General features: G+C 36.4%; 1 long non-coding RNA gene across 3 annotated transcripts; it reads right to left on the reverse strand.

The window, feature by feature from the left end:
- Positions 1-6,063: 6,063 nt before the first annotated feature.
- On the reverse strand, positions 6,064-13,935 carry LOC141424170 (uncharacterized). 3 transcript variants are annotated; one of them, XR_012449111.1, is made up of 4 exons: positions 13,644-13,933; positions 12,437-12,642; positions 12,011-12,106; positions 6,064-7,580 (listed from the first exon to the last, which is right to left on the reverse strand). It is a non-coding gene; the product is annotated as an uncharacterized lncRNA (long non-coding RNA). The 3 variants fall into 3 exon arrangements; XR_012449112.1 differs by lacking the exon at positions 6,064-7,580 and adding an exon at positions 8,547-9,271 and having other exon boundaries at positions 13,644-13,935; XR_012449110.1 differs by lacking the exon at positions 6,064-7,580 and adding an exon at positions 10,671-11,498 and having other exon boundaries at positions 13,644-13,929.
- Between the last annotated feature and the right edge of the window lie 2,113 nt (positions 13,936-16,048).

Raw genomic sequence — 16,048 nt, forward strand, 5'->3', positions numbered from 1 at the left:
CTTTGGAATGAGTGTAGTACTGGCTTCATTTAATGAATTTGGTAGTGTTCCTTCCCTTTCTATTTCCTGGAAGTTTGAAGAGTGTTGGTGTTCTTTAAATGTTTGGTAAAATTTGTCTGTGAAGCCATCAGGTCCTGGGCTCTTCTTTGTTTAGGACCAGGGACAAGAAAGTGAAAGGAGTCCTTAAAATGTCAGGAAGGGACATGAGTAGGGTCAGGGAGGTGGCTTTTTAAAAGCCTTTGTCAGTTTGCAGTGGGCATGTTTTTGTCGGGGCAGCATTCCTTCTGTTTCCTTGGAGAGACTTCTGGTCTTCCTTAGCAACATTCCTGTGAAGGCTTGCCATCCACAGTGCATCCTCTATAGGTGAAACGGGACTTTATTTTATGTCCTAGGGATCCAGATATGCTCAAAGTGCTTCAAGTTGAATTACTTTAGGGCTGAAAGACACCAGATGTTGTGTTTGTTTTCCCACCAGGAATATCAGAACAATCAAAGTTGTTGTGCTTTCAGGTCCCAACTGTGTAACTCTTCCTTTTGTTCTAAAGGCTACCTGAAACTGGGTGCAGTGGGGCCTGCCTGAAGTCCCAGCACTCAGGATGGGAATCCCTTGAACCTAGGAGTTAAGACTAGCCTGGGCAACATTGCCAGATTCTGTCTCAAATAACATTTAAAAAAAATAAGCAAGTAAAAGCTACTCAGTTTCTTTATAAACACTTTATTACAAAATTAACATTAATGTTTAAAGCATTGTATTGTTATTTTTAGTTAACTATAATTTATTTAAAATTATTTAATGGAATCAAAAGCTAGTCTCAGTTGGTTTCATTATACTCTTTGCAATCAAAAAAATGTATCTGTTCCAAAAATGTTTATGAGAAACTATATTGCCAATCCACTAAGACAAACTGAAATAGTAGACTATTTGTAATTAATAAAATATGTACTCTTAAAACATAACAAAGCTCTTCTCAGTTTAATTGGTCACCGACCATCATTATTACTCTGTATTTTGAGCTGAGTCTTTCTTCCCTTCTAAGCCACCCAAATTACCAGGGGTGCAAAAGAAGGAATCTCTCCTATTATGCTACTTGTACACAACAGTAATCTTTATGTTGTCTCCAATTATTTGTTGTGGTTTTCATGATATTTGCAATTTAGAAGGATGAAAGGAAAGTGCTCCGAAGTTTCTCATTAGAGTGATTTTTACCAAGGAGCTGATTGGCATAATGAAAACAAAGTGGCCAGGCATGGTGGTACATGCCTGTAATCCCAGTGATTGGGCTACTTAGGAAGCCCCTCTCTTAAAAAAAAAAGCAAACAAAACAAAATATAACTTCTCTAATGGATTTGGTCAAGATAAAAGGAGTGACAGTTATGACACAATATGTACTCACATACTATGTGTTAGGAACTATATTTTATCCATTGATTTCCTGCTTATGATAGGTGAGAATTTAGCTCTTTTAGCTATCTATTACTTTAAGTAAAATAGCCAAGCTTCAACAAGCACTCTACTTACTAGTGAGTCAATAGCCCCAGCCTTCAACAGATTATTATTATTTTTGGCGGAATGGGTTTGAGCTCAGGTCCTTGCACATGCAAGGGCAGGTGCTCTACTTCATGGTGCCAGTCCTTTTCTCCTTTGTTATTTTCTGGAATAGGGTCTCAGATTTACACCTGGGCCTATCTTTATGCCCAGCTGGCCTGGACCGTGGTGCTACCTCCCCCAGCTTTTTATTGGTTGAAATGGGGTCTTGAGAAGTGTTTTGCCCAGGCTGATCCCTCCCTAGCTCTACCTCCAAAGAAGCTAGGATTACAGGGACAAGCCGCTATACCCAGCTTCAACGAATTTCTTTAATCAATGACATACAGCAGGAATACTATGTTAGTTGGGCATTTTTTTTTTTTTTTTTTGTGGTACTGGGTACTTGAACTCAAGGCCTCACACTTGCTAGGCAGGTGCTCTACCACTTGAGCCACCTCACCAGCCTGGAACACTATGTTAGAAGAGGATTTATGCATAACTTTTCTCTTCACCTCTTTTTTCTCTGTGTACCTGTTAAAATTCTGTCATTTGTTTGTCCTAAGAGCTTACTGAGACTGACGCATTTTCATAATTGACTGTAGTGCTGCAATCTTAGAAAATATTTGCATCAAGACTATAGGAAAACTCTTTAGAGCGGAGAAACCAGTGTTCTGTGACTATATATGCACTTCTACAATCTACTGTTTTCCCTTGAGTTTCTAATTTTAAAAAATTCTTTCTCATTGTCTTCCGTAGTTTTTGCAAAATTCTCACCTGGCCTAAGAAAATGTCCTTTTTGGGAAGATCTCCACCCTTGGGTATCTTTCCAGGGAACTGCAAACAGACCCACTGCTCATTCCTAGGAAGCTCTCTCACACAGATTCCTGTGCCTGTCCCAGAGATCCCCAATCAGCATCTGTGGGTCGGGCCTCCACAGCTGTTTTATAAAAATACCTGCCCTGCATCATAGATATATCCAGGTTTGTGTGCCACAGAGAGGCCATGACATAGCAAGTTTAGATGCCTCATCACCTAGCAAATGACTGGATGTGGGGAGAAGGAGGAAGATACAGTGAAAATTGTCTACCAGCCTTGGAGCTTGGACGACTCCAGGAATAATTGGTAGTCCATTAGCATGAATGGGAAAGCCATTGGAGTAGGGTTTACTTCCTTCCTGATGTTTTTCCCTACTGGATTCTGGACTACAGAATGGTCCTTCTGTAGAAGGACCACTAACGCGGTTACATTATAATACGATGATGGACAAATAGATGTGTAAATACATTTTCAGACTAGAAAACTATAGGTGCAAGCTTAAAAAAAAAACTACCCAATTTACCGATTTATGAAGGTAATTGAAAGACAAGCATAGAACATTCCAAAACTAAAGGTAGCAATCCACTGGTGAAAAATTCCTGGTTTCCTTTCAATCATCTGTCCTAATTTCTTAAATGTAAAAGAGCAAAATTTCAAATATACCTTTCATTCTTACTCACTGTATCTGAAAACAGATGCAACAAAAAGCAATGGCTTCACCAAGTCTTCACAAGACTTACATCCTCACTGAAATTCTGTGGTCACCCAGTCCACTTGATATTAATAGAACAGCCTGATGACTCACTGTACATTTAGAGTCTAACGAGGACTTTTGGGTCTGCAATATCTGTGATGACCATTAATTCTTCCTTCACATTAAAACATACTCTTTTTATGAGGGAGGGATGGAAATACTTCTGAGAAAATATTGATTTAAAAAAAATTAGGATATAATTTATATGTAGTAACTCTTACTCATTTTAGTGAACAGTTCTATGAATTTTGACAAATGCATACAGTTATATAATTTCCACTACAATCAAAATAAAGGACAGTTTGTTTACTCCTCAAAGCTATCCACCTAATACCCTTCTGAAATCAAACCCTCGTCTCCCACCATGGCTGCTGGAAATCTCTCATTTTCTGTCTCTACAGTTTTGCCTTTTCCAGAATACCACGTGAAGGCTATCAGAGAGTAGGGAGCCTATGGAATTTGGTTCTCATTTAGTATAATGCCTTTGCGATTCATCCATTTTCCTGCATGTATCAGTATTTTTTTCTTTTTATTACTGATAACATTTATATGCCACAGTTAATTTGTCCAAATATTGATATTTGAACATTTAGCAATGACTTTATAGACAAGATTAGTTTCGTGACTATGAAATTATGCATTTAATAAGAAGGGGAAAATGGTAAATTCTTTTTGTCTCAAATAGACAAAAAGAATTTGATTTGATGATGCTTATGTATAACTATTTCCCAAAAATATATTTTTATATGACACAGAAAACTATAGCTATTTGTTCAGCTTTTGAATTGGGGTGTATACTTGAAACATGTTATGATTGAAAAGATTTTATCCACTTAGAAGCAGATTAAAACTCATAGGATTACTTCTGCTGTTAACACCAGGTAAGATTTTGTTTACAATTCTGAAAGCAAGTGCTCTGCAAAGACCCCATTCAACCTAGACATTTGAAATAGCTCATTTCCCATTTAAACCCTATGAATCTTCTACCCCATGGAGGGAACAGGTGGTTTAGAAAATAACCAGTTGAAAGATAATTCTTGTCCTTCAGGATGAGTGCCAATGGAAAAAAGTGACCTGAAATACCGATCTCAGGCCTGACATGATGAAAATCTAATGCCACAGCTGTTGTCTCTCAGGACTGTCACTCATCATGTTTTAATTTCACAGTTTTGATTTAATCTTTTCTAAATACAGCACTGGATAAATACAGAACAAGATAACAAGAGCTCCTAGTAAAGAAGCCAGGCTGGCATTAGCACCCCTTTCCCCTCCTCCCCAGACCTTTGGGTTTTATTTTCTATAATGATTGCACATCCAGGACTCTACTTTTTATGTTCACTAGGGCCAGAACTTCTGTACAAGCTCATTAGCCTAACAGGACCCACAGAGATTTGGTTTCAGAGTGACTTACCTACTTTTCTCATCATGCCAGCATTTTAATTCATAATGCACAGTGGACTTGGGTTTGAAGAAAAGAAAAAAAAGTCAGATTTTTCAATGATGTACTCTTTTTGGTCATGGATTATGTTATTTTTCTTATGAAGCCACCTTTAAAAAAATATACTGAGCTAAAATTTACATACAATAAAACACACCAATTCTAAGTGTATAATTTTGACATATGTAACATGAGTAAACATCACCATAAGATATGAAGTGTCCCCAAGTCAGTCAATCCTGCTTCTACCCCAGCTGCACGAGATTGCCACGCTTTGTATCGTGGTGGGTTAGTTTTGCTTCTTCCAGGACTTCCTGTAAGCCATATGTACTATATGGGGCCTGACTGACTTAGCATAAACTTCCTGAGATTCGTCAGGGTTTTTTCGTGTCCCTGTAACTCACTACTACTATTTTTATGGATGTCCCACAATTTGTTTATCCATTTGCCTGTTGATGAGCATTAAGACTATATCCATTTTTAGGCTGTTATGTGTAAAGCTGCTGTGTATATTTGTGTGTAAGTGTTTATTTTACTTATTTTTATTGTTGTGCTGGGCATTGTAGCATTTACAAAAGTTCTTACAATGTATCAAATATATGATACTTGAATTCACCCCCTCCATCATTCTCCTTTATCCCCTTCCCCCCATTTCTGAAATGGGGTTTCGTTTTTCTATTTATATACATGTGTACACAGTATTTGTACTGTATTCACCTTCCTATACCCTTTCCCCACACCATCCCCTGTCCCACTGGTACCAACCTCCAAGCTGTTTTCCAATTTTATATAAGAAAAAAAGTAACAATTTTGTTTGTTAACGATACAAGGAGTTTCCTTATGACATTTCCATGTATATATGTATTAAATCTGAATTGGTTCATCTCCTCTATGTTTCTTCTTTCTACCTTAGTCCCCTTCTTATAGTGATTTTGACAGGTTCAAAAATTCGATATTCATTCTTGTGTAGAGAGTTCATCAACCATATTCACCTTCTTAACTTCCTTCTTTTACCCTCTCTCTCTCGTATGTGACCTCCCCTTAGTAAGACCTGTTTTTCATAATATTGCTTGTATTGGTATCAGATCTATATTTCACATATGAGAAAAAACATGCAGCTTTTGGCCCTTCTGAGTGTGGCTAACTTCACTTAAGATGATGTTCTCCAGTTCCATCCATTTACCTGCAAATGACAAAATTTCGTTCTTCTTTATGCCTGAATAAAATTCTATTGTTAATCCATTCCTCAGTAGTGGGGCATCTTGGCTGTTTCCATAGCTTAGCTATTGTGAATAATGCTGCAATAAACATGGGTGTGCAGGTGCCCTTATTGTAATCTGACTTACATTCCTTCGGGTATATCCTTAAGAGTGGAATTACTAGATCATATAACAGTTTTATTTTTAGGTTTTTGAGGAGTGTCCAGACTGTTTTCCATGGTGATTGTACTAATTTACATTCCCACCAACAGTATATGAGGGTTCCTTTTTCTGCACATCCTCACCAACATTTGTTGTTGTTTGTGTTCTTGATGATAGCCATTCTAACAGAAGTGAGGAGGAATCTTAATGTAGTTTTTATTTGCATTTCCTTTATAGCTGCCAGGAATGTTGAACATTTCTTCATGTGTTTTTTGACCATTTGGACTTCTTCCTTTGAAAATGCTCTGTTCAGTTCATTTGCCCATTTCTTCATTGCATCATTGGTTTTTTGGAAATTTGGTTTTTTGAGCTCCCCATATTATTAGCCCCTTGTCAGATGTACAGTTGGCAAAGATTTCCTCCCTCTTCAATAAGATGTAAGTCTTTATGTAGTTTTCATTTCTCTTGAGCAAATATTTAAGCAAAAATGGCTAGGTTGTGCAATCAAGCTTAGATTTTTTTTTTTCTTTTTTGCAGTCTTCAGAAGACTAACATGTTTTTCGTATGCTTACTGGTCATTTGATTAGTTTTTTTTTTTTTTTGAAACACGGTCTTGCTATGGAGCTTAGGCTGGCCTTGAACTTGAGATCCTCCTCCCTCAGCCTCTCTTCAAAGTACTGGGATTACAGACCTGCACCACCTTACCTGGCTCAAAATTCCTTTTCTTATCATAAATTTTTCCGTAAATATAGGCTCTGAATTAAGTAAATAAATTTCAGAATAAGTCGTCATGACTAAAAGTAAATATTTATTTGTTGGAACTATGCTAGGCAGTGTGTGAAAGCATCTAGTGAGTTATTTATGCACATTCTTTCACCAAACATTTTTGAGCACTTGCTATGCAGGTGCTCTTAGATGCTGGATAAACGCAGGGAAACAAAACTAAGTCCTTGGCCTTATGGAGCTTACATTCTAATGGGAGAAATCAGACTATGAACTGGTAAAGAAAGAAATATACACTGTTCAATGGGAATAATGCTACAGAGAGAAATGAAAAGGGGAAAGGAGGTGATACATTACCATTTGTAGAGGAGGGTCAGAGAAGACTTTCTAGATCAGGAGACCTTGGGTGAAGTCCTGGAGAAAGTGAGGAAGAAGGGCATGGAAATATCTGGGGAAGTCATATTGAGAAAGCAAAGAGAAGCACTTGCAAAAAGCATGTTCCTTGGTGTGTTTGAGGACTATCCAGGGGTATAGGAGGCTGTGGGAGGTGGGGGGTGGGGCAGAGAATGGTAGGAAATGAGGTCTGAAAGGTTAGAGGATTTCATAGGCCAAAGAACTTTGGGATGAATGAAGTGGGATTTTGAATATTACAGAAATATAATGTGTTGTATATTTTAGAAAGATCACTCTGGTATGGGAAACAGACTATAGGAGACAAGGTTGGGAGCAGGTAGACCAGTTAGGAAGTTGTGGGGGTTTTGTTTTGTAGGTTTTTTTTTTTTTTTTTTGGCACTACTGGGTTTTGAACTCAGGGTCTTATACATGCTAAACCCAAAAAAGTTATTACAATTGCTGTACAGGGAGGTTGGACCAGTATGGTACTAGTGAGGCTGGAAAGAATAGTGGGATTCTGGATGATTTCTGGGGGGCAGCTGACGATCTTCCCAAAGCACTGGAAGTATCCTGTGAAAGACAAGTCAAATTCAAGTCAATCTGATTCCCAACCCACACTTCCTCTAAGTAAAAGGAGAAAAAAAATCTTTTCAGAAAAGAAAAGCAAAGGAGGAATGCACAATTTGGATAGTTAAACTGGTAAGACTTCACTGATAAATACAAGCCTTTTTAATTCCCTCAAATGTCTTAAGTTAAATAAATCAATGTGTGTCCGAGGTAAATACATTGTTATGAAAACAATATACAGATAGTATACCACTTTGTGAACACTAGAATTCTGAGTGTGCAGAAAACTTCACTCTATGTTTAGAAAATAGCTGAGAAGGGAAACTGAAATCTCAGCAATCCTACGAGATCTGAGATGAATTAACTATTACTCCCACTATAGCAGAGTTTGTAAATATATAGCCCTTTGTTCAAACCCAATGAATCAAGAACTAGGATCAGGGTCTACTGATTCTTATTCTAGCCCAGATGTACTTTTTTTTTTTCTGTACTGAGACTTGAACTCAGGGCCTACACCTTGAATCACTCCACCAGCCCTACTTTGGTGATGGGTTTTTTTGAGATAGGGTCTCTCAAACTATTTGCCCGGGCTGGCTGAGCTCTGCCTTCTGAGTATCTAGGATTACAGGCGTGAGCCACCAACACCTGGAAATACTTTTATTTTTTAATTACAATTTATTTTTTAAAAAATATTTCAAACTGATCACGATGACCAGTGCACACATGATAATGGCTTTTCTCTTGAGTATTAATGTTTTAGTATTTTTAAATACTGAAAAGTTTTAATAGGACCAAGGATATTAAGAGAATAAAGACCTTAGATGAAAATAGACACTAAGAATTGTGGTATTCTTTTTTTTCTTTTAATCAATCATTTTTACATTTACTCATATGTGTGCACATTGTTTGGGCCTTCCCCTCCCCCCCCCCAATTCTGGGCAGAACCTATTCCGCTCTCTTGCTCTCCAGCTCCCTATGTGCCATCATCATTATATTATGTAGTTATGAAGAACAAAATTTTCTTAAAAGTAGGCAGCAGGAGTACGCACGAGGCTCTAGGTTCGATCCCCAGTACCACCAAAAAAAAAAAAAAAAAAGTAGGCAGCATGAATTTATACTTCTTTGTATTTTAATCTTAAATTTCTACAAATTAAATTAAGTCCACCCTGACTGAAGAATCATACACGACACCTCAGGGAATTTTCATGCTACCAGTGCACATGTTCAGTGATTTTACTTTAAAAAGAAGATCAAATCAAAGAGGCAAAGAAATGTGACTTTTAAATCATTTGAAAAGCTTAGGGCTTATTTGTCCAATACAGACTCAAACTTAGATGCTATAATTACAATATAAGAGTGTAATTATAAAGCTGTATTCTGCAATCAATGATAGAAAGTTAACTTTTAGAGAATTATTTGGTGACAGTTCCATACTTCTGTGGTAAAGACAAAACACAGGATATTTAATCTGGTTCTAAGGGTTCTAAAGTACAAAATTTTGATGAAACATCAAATTTATGATAATATGATCTTAAAAATCCAAATATCAGATCTCTTTTTTAGAGAGTAAATGTGCTGTCGAATAATAATTTCCATTACCTTCTAACTTTCTGTAGTCTAAGCCTTTTCTATAATCATTGTGACTCCCGACGATTTCAAACCACCTTATTTATTTCCTGGTTACTGTTCAGTACCTAGGGGTTTCAGAGGCAGCATAAATTTTATTTTATAAAAACAACGGAAACTTTAACCTTTCAGGGAGTTTTTACATCCATAAACTCAAGAATCATGTTGTTTAGCTCAGTAGCTATAAAAACATTGAGATTTGGGCATTTCAAGCCAGAATCTCTTTGTGTCTTTTAAATTTAGCTACTTTTACATCTTTTTGGTATTTATCAGCCATTTCCCTTATAATAATAAAAGAATATATTTTATATTATTAAGATTAAATGTCCTGGAGGGAGCTTTACCAATACTTTTTTTTAAAAAGCACAGTATAAATCAATAAATTTTTCTTTCATTATTGGAACAGTAGAATTCTTTTTGGTCTCTTCTGAGATCAACAAACACCACTTTTCATTACATATAACTGAAATTTACAGACATCCCCAAAAAGATTTTGATTAAGTAAGTAAACCACAGTGGAGTCTCAGTCAGTTAACACACATGCATGAAGAGGCTACACTACTGCAGTATCCAAGAAAATACAGTGCACTGTCTCTTCCCTAACAGATTTCATATTCAAAAATGAAGCCCAGATGCACTTTTCAGGGAATTACTGGGTATGCCCCAGGTTGCTCACCTTTTTTGACCTATTTTGAAGGTATCAAATATGAACATCTTTAAGACTGAAACACCAACAGATGACCATAAGAAGATACTACACAAAGTTAGATTTAATAGTATCCGCTAAAGGAAAGATCAGTGAAGTATGTGCAAAAAGAACTGAGAAGAACCAATTTCTACAGTCTTTCTGATCAATATTAGTTTTACCCTAAGTCTTTTGAAGTGTTTAATACTGCTGCAGTTATGCAGATTTCCTTCCTTCTTACTTTGCAATAGCAAAAATCTGTTCAAATATATGCCTTGCTTGTAAGTGGGGGTGGTTTACAAATGTACATAGAAAGAACATTTGCAAACACATTTGAACAAAGCTGATTTGGGATTGCAACTTCTATGATGCTGAGCACATGATATAATAATTACATTTCCCTTAAAATAAAAGGAATTGAAAAGGAGGGAGTAGGGTGGCTACAGAATTTAGCCATGCCAAGGCAATTTTGTTGTGTGTATTCTTTTGTTCCATTACAAATATTCTGCAAATGTCTAAAGCAAGCATCAGTAATTAAGCCATAATGGAACCTTGACTCTCTTAAACACAACAGCTGTATTTGGAAAGATCAATGACAACTGAATTATTCAGTAATTCTGAAAGCATTGTTTACCAAGCTAATATGGTAAGACTCTATTTGTTTACTTGATATGATCTAAGTATATTTTATTAAATATTAAATAGTTTAAGCTACATGGTTTAAATTTTGTAAAGAAAACATTTTACCAATTTTTTATTTGTTTTGGCAGCATTGGGGTTTGAACTCAGAGCCTCACCCTTGCCAGGCAGGTTCTCCATATGTTGGGTATTTTCGAAATAAGGTTTCATGAACCATTTCCCCAGGTTAGCCTTGAACCATGATCCTCCTGATCTCTGCCTCCTGAGTAGCTAGGATTATAGGAGTGAGCCACTGGTGCTTGGCCATTTTGCCAAAAAGAGAATTAAAGAATAGTTTCTTTCTAAAGTTGTGATTGTAACCGTTATCATACCTAATAATGTGCCCCATACACACATTAGATGCTTGATCATTATTTTGTACTCAGTCTGGACTCATACATTCATGCATACATATATTTTAGAATTAAAATCTATTTTATTGGTTATTCAATGGAACTACTCAGAAAGCAGTGAAAAATTGTATTTCTATCTTACAGACAAAATTATTAATATTAAAAGTGTGGCAACATGCTGGATCACATGAGTAGAAGTATGGGAACTCAAACATAATTCATTACTTTTGTATTTCAGATCAGTGATCCCAGGACATTTTCGATTCAGCACTGTTCTTTTGGCAGGACAGATTAAACTCTATCTGTATCTGTGACTGGAGACAGTCGATATGCACATTTTATACTGGTATAAATTGAAAGCAGAATAAAGTGTTACTGGGAAAGGTAACCTTCTCCAGACAAAATTCAGGCTTTTATTTTTATTTATTTATTTGGGACACGATCTTTCTATATAGCCCAGTCTTGGACTTAAGACCTTCCTGTTTCCACCTCCTGGAGTGCTGAGATTACAGGTAAGTGCCACCACACTCAGTTAAAATCCAGGCTTTAAATGTAAGTGTAATCTGGATTCATGTAATTCTGGAAAATCAAAATAGTAAGAACAAGTTAGCCAATAAATAAAATAATAAGCAAATAAGTTTTCTTACTAATTTTTCTAATTTTGGTGGCCTATTGCACATCAGTTAATTTTGGTAAACAACATTGAAAAAGTTAATAACCAGCAGAAGTAGGAATTATAATTCTTAATGTAATAAGTTAAAATTATCAAGGTAGTAGTTTTCAATAAAGTCCATTTAAAACCAGAGACAATAATACCATTTGGAAACTCCTGTCAACTATCTAACCAACAAGTGCATTGAACATCTGTTTTATGTAGGGTGATAAGATATGAGACATAAAATACAATAGTCTTTGCCCAAAAGAATTTTAGATCAGTTCATTTTAGAACTATCTCTCTTCAGGTTGACCAATGAAGACTTTTGATACCACTCTTTAGGGAACCAAATTCTGTCAGAATCACATAACTCTTTTGGAAGATATTCTGAAGCACACATATGGTGCCAACAACATTTACTTCAAAGGGTCCTTACTTTATTCAGTCAGTGACGATTGGATATACTTGTTTCAAACATGTCAGTGTAGAAGAAGCCGTGACCAGCCGGGTGATCTTTGTGGACTCCTTTATCCTTAGAAAAGAAAAATAATATTTACTCTGCCTCCTGATGCTGGCAAGAAACGCAGGAGACAAAACAAGTTTGCTCATGCAAGACTTCGATGTCATTTATTAACACATTCCAGAGCAACAGTGAGCCAAGTGCTCAAATCAGGCAACCAAATTTTAGGAAAAGGCTTAAAAATAAAATTTGACTAATTATTTAACCTTGTTGGGGATTCTACCCAATCATCTCTCCTATTTTCTACACAATCCAAACAGCTTCCTTGTGGTGTTTTTTAGAAGAAAAAATACTGGTCATTTTTCTATTGCGAAATATTTGGTAAAAATTATATAGACTTACCTCGTAGTCATTATGCTGATACATCAATTGCATTCCAACTCCACAATCATTTGTTATGTATGGTTGAAGTATAGTTTGCTGTACTTCACAAAATGTAAAAGGAACACAAAATGTAAATATTAACCCATCTTTAATGTCCAGATGCTTATAAACTTGCAGAGATAATTCAATAAATTATGTAACATTCCATTTATACCAAGATGTACCTGAAAGAAAGATTTCTGCATAAGTAATTGGTAAAGTAAGTAAGCTAATATGATTTTTACTTTTAACATTAGCAGTAGAAAAGGGAATGTATGAAAAATACAGTTTTAAGGCTTGTTCATTGTTTTTATGCATAACAAAGCAATTATGTAGATAGCTGCCTCGCTAGCCAGGCACAGTAGCTCATGCCTGTAAATCCAGAGACTTGGGAGGCCAAGATTAAGAGGATGGTGGTTTGAGGTCAGCGTGGACAAAAAGTTAGTAAGACCTCTTCTCAACAACAAAATCTAGGCATTTTCTGCAGTGGCACATTTCTGCAATTACAGCCATACAAGAAGGATTATGGTCTGAGGCCAGCCCCAGGCAAAAAGTGCAAGACTGTATCTCAAAAATAATCTAAAAAGCAAAAGGGCTGGAAGTGTGACTTAAGTGGTAGAGTGCTTGCCTAGCAAGTGCAATGTATTGAGTTCAAACCTCAGTACTGCCAATACATGTGCATGTGTTAGGTGTGTGTGAAAAATAGTGTAAAGAAAAAGTAGCCCACATTAATGAAACAATCTCTACTGAACTGAAAATATAAAGAAATCATTGTAATTTCAGCTTGGACATTAAAATGGGAGCACAGCTTTTTCTGAGTCAATTTAAACGAAGCATAAGCTGTTATAAATATTGACAATAATTCAGTAAAATTTTGAGATTGAAATAGGTGCTTTCGTGGCATACCCAAATCTGCTTAACCTAACCCTTTTGAAAGCTACTTATCTTCAGACATTCTACACAATCACAACACTTACAGCTTCTAGAGTAGCTAAAACATAAAAAATGAAGAGCAAACTTCTAGGTAAAGATTAAAAAAGATTGGATACATGGATTTGTTTTTCGCTTGTTTTCTATAATTTCACCAAACTCCAGGAAAGTGATTTTAAGAGAGCAACAAATCCACAAAGACAAAGAGGACAGATGTTGATCGTTTTGACCCGCTGCTGTCTTCACATGCACCTACCTTCTCCTCCTTCCACTCCCTCATATGGTTAAATTGTAATTTTAATTGATATTCCAGATTTATGTTATTACCACTTTGAAAGCTGTTTACAGCTGACCCATTTAGCATTTTATAATTTTTTTCCTTCCTACGTAGTCTTTTGTTTTCCTTGGAGTTAATGTTTGTCTTGATTCTTCCTTTGTGAAATTAGGTCCAAGGGTCAGCCTGTTTTGGGCAGGACCAGATGCAGAGGTTCAAACGTGGTCAAGAACCATCTCCTTCCCTCTGCTCTGCTCTGCTCTGCTGTGCTCTGATGCCGTAGTCAACACTCTGTTCCATCCACCCCAGTGGATAAACCTTCAGTGTTCTGCTAGAGTAGGCAAGCAGCAATCCCAGCACCCCAGGGAATCGCAGAACTGGGTATCAAGCTCTTCCATAAATATTCACTCAATTTCTTTCAAGTTTAGCTCTATTTCCAGTTTCAAAATGATTGGCCACTACCACTGCTGATTTCCTCATCAGTAAGTGGGGAAAATAACAGCCTCACTTGTAGGGATTTTTTTTTTTTTTTTGTGATACTGGGGTTTGAACTCAGGGCCACATGCTTGCTAAGCCAGGCAGGTGCTCTACCACTTGAACTTCTCTGTCAGCCTTTTTTTATGTTGGGTATTTTCGAGATAGGGTCATGTGAACTATTTGCCCAAACTGGCTTCAAACCTTGATCCTCCTAACCTCTGCCTCCTGAGTAGCTAGGATCACAGGCATGAGCCTCTGGCACCTGGCTGTTTTTTGTTGTTGTTGTTTTTTGGGTTTTGCTTTTTTTGTTAAAAATTAATGTCATTACTATGGGCTGGGAGCATAGCTCAAGTGGTAGAGTGCTTTCCTAGCAAGCACAAGGTCATGAGTTCAAATGTTACTGCTACTAAAAAAAACAATAATATTACTGTTCTTAGCACTATTTGTAAATGTCAAGGTTGTACTGTCATAAATTGAACGTGATCATCATACCCCTCTAAGACTGATAAGTGCGTGTACAATAAACATTTTTGTATAAACAGTCACATTGAAGAAAGATAGTAAAAAAATACTAGAATACATATAAATTTGATTGCATTAAATATTGGTGTACAACAGTATTAAAATGTTCTCTGATCTACGAATTATTCATTTTTGTTTGAAACTCTGTTAGTAAGATTTTCCGATTAACATTCTTGATCCTTCTTATAGTGCAAAGTATGTGAAGGATAAAGCTAAGTGATTTTGATTTGCAGGAAAAAAAAAGATACATCACCAAAAAAGAAGAGGAAATGAAGATGTCTTTGCCTCCTTGGAAACCTAAATTGCAGCTAATTCTGCCAGATATCATCTGGCTAAAAACTCACAAAGCAGTAAGTAGACTGAATACTAAATGCCACACATAGTGGTGCCTTACATGGCAGGTTGCTCAGGTCACAAAACTCAGCAAAAATCACATTATTAATTCCAAGATTTCAAAGATCTAATGAACTGCAGAAAAATCAAGTCTTGTGGTACTGAAACATATCATAAATATATATCATCTTAATTTATATCTAAATGTATGACCTTTGAGTAACAATATAAAATTCCTTAATTAGCTCTAAAATCACGAGGCTGTCTTCCCTGGACTTTAAAGTTGAAAACTTTAATTATACGGTGTTTCTTCAACCAAAAGGAATCATTGCTAGAGTTCAGCATCAGTGAGTTTGGGATGTTAAATCTGGAACAATTTGGTTAGGACCTTGATTAATCAGAGGACAGAGCCATTCATTGTCCCTTGCCACCTGTACAATTCTAGGACTTTTTTTTTAGTGCGAGTCATAGAATAGGTCCAGATAACAAAGTAAAATACGTAAAATTTGCCGTTGCTTGTCTATTTTTGTCTGCCCAGGATCCTCCCCTCACTCTGGCCCCTTGAGGCTGAGAGGACCCTGACACCAGCCCTGATACAAGGGAGAGCACAGCAGAGCAGAGCAGAGCAGAGGGAAGGAGTTAGTTTTTTATTAACATAGATTAATAGTGCAAGGGGGTTTCATTGTGATAATTTCATAGATGTGTGCAGTGTGCTTTGAACAAGTTCACATCCTACATTATATTCCCTTAAATACCCATCCCGCCTCACTCCTTTTTCAAACAGTAGTTGGTGGGTTTCATGTTATCTTCATACATATATGTAATGGGCTTCCATTCTCTTTACCCCTAAATCTTAAATTTAGCATAAAAATAATTTATGGTTATACGTGGGATAAACTACTCATTGAGTCCAACTACTTAGGATTGCAACTATAAAAATATCACAAAGATAAGCTGGTAAGGATCAGAGCCCACCATGGAGAATAGCTTGCTTACAGTTCTAGAGAGCATGTCTTTTTTGTTGCTTTGCTTTGACATTTAAAAAAATTTTTTTT

The sequence above is a fragment of the Castor canadensis genome, chromosome 6 (genome assembly GCF_047511655.1).
Source record: "Castor canadensis chromosome 6, mCasCan1.hap1v2, whole genome shotgun sequence".
Classification (NCBI taxonomy): domain Eukaryota; kingdom Metazoa; phylum Chordata; class Mammalia; order Rodentia; family Castoridae; genus Castor; species Castor canadensis.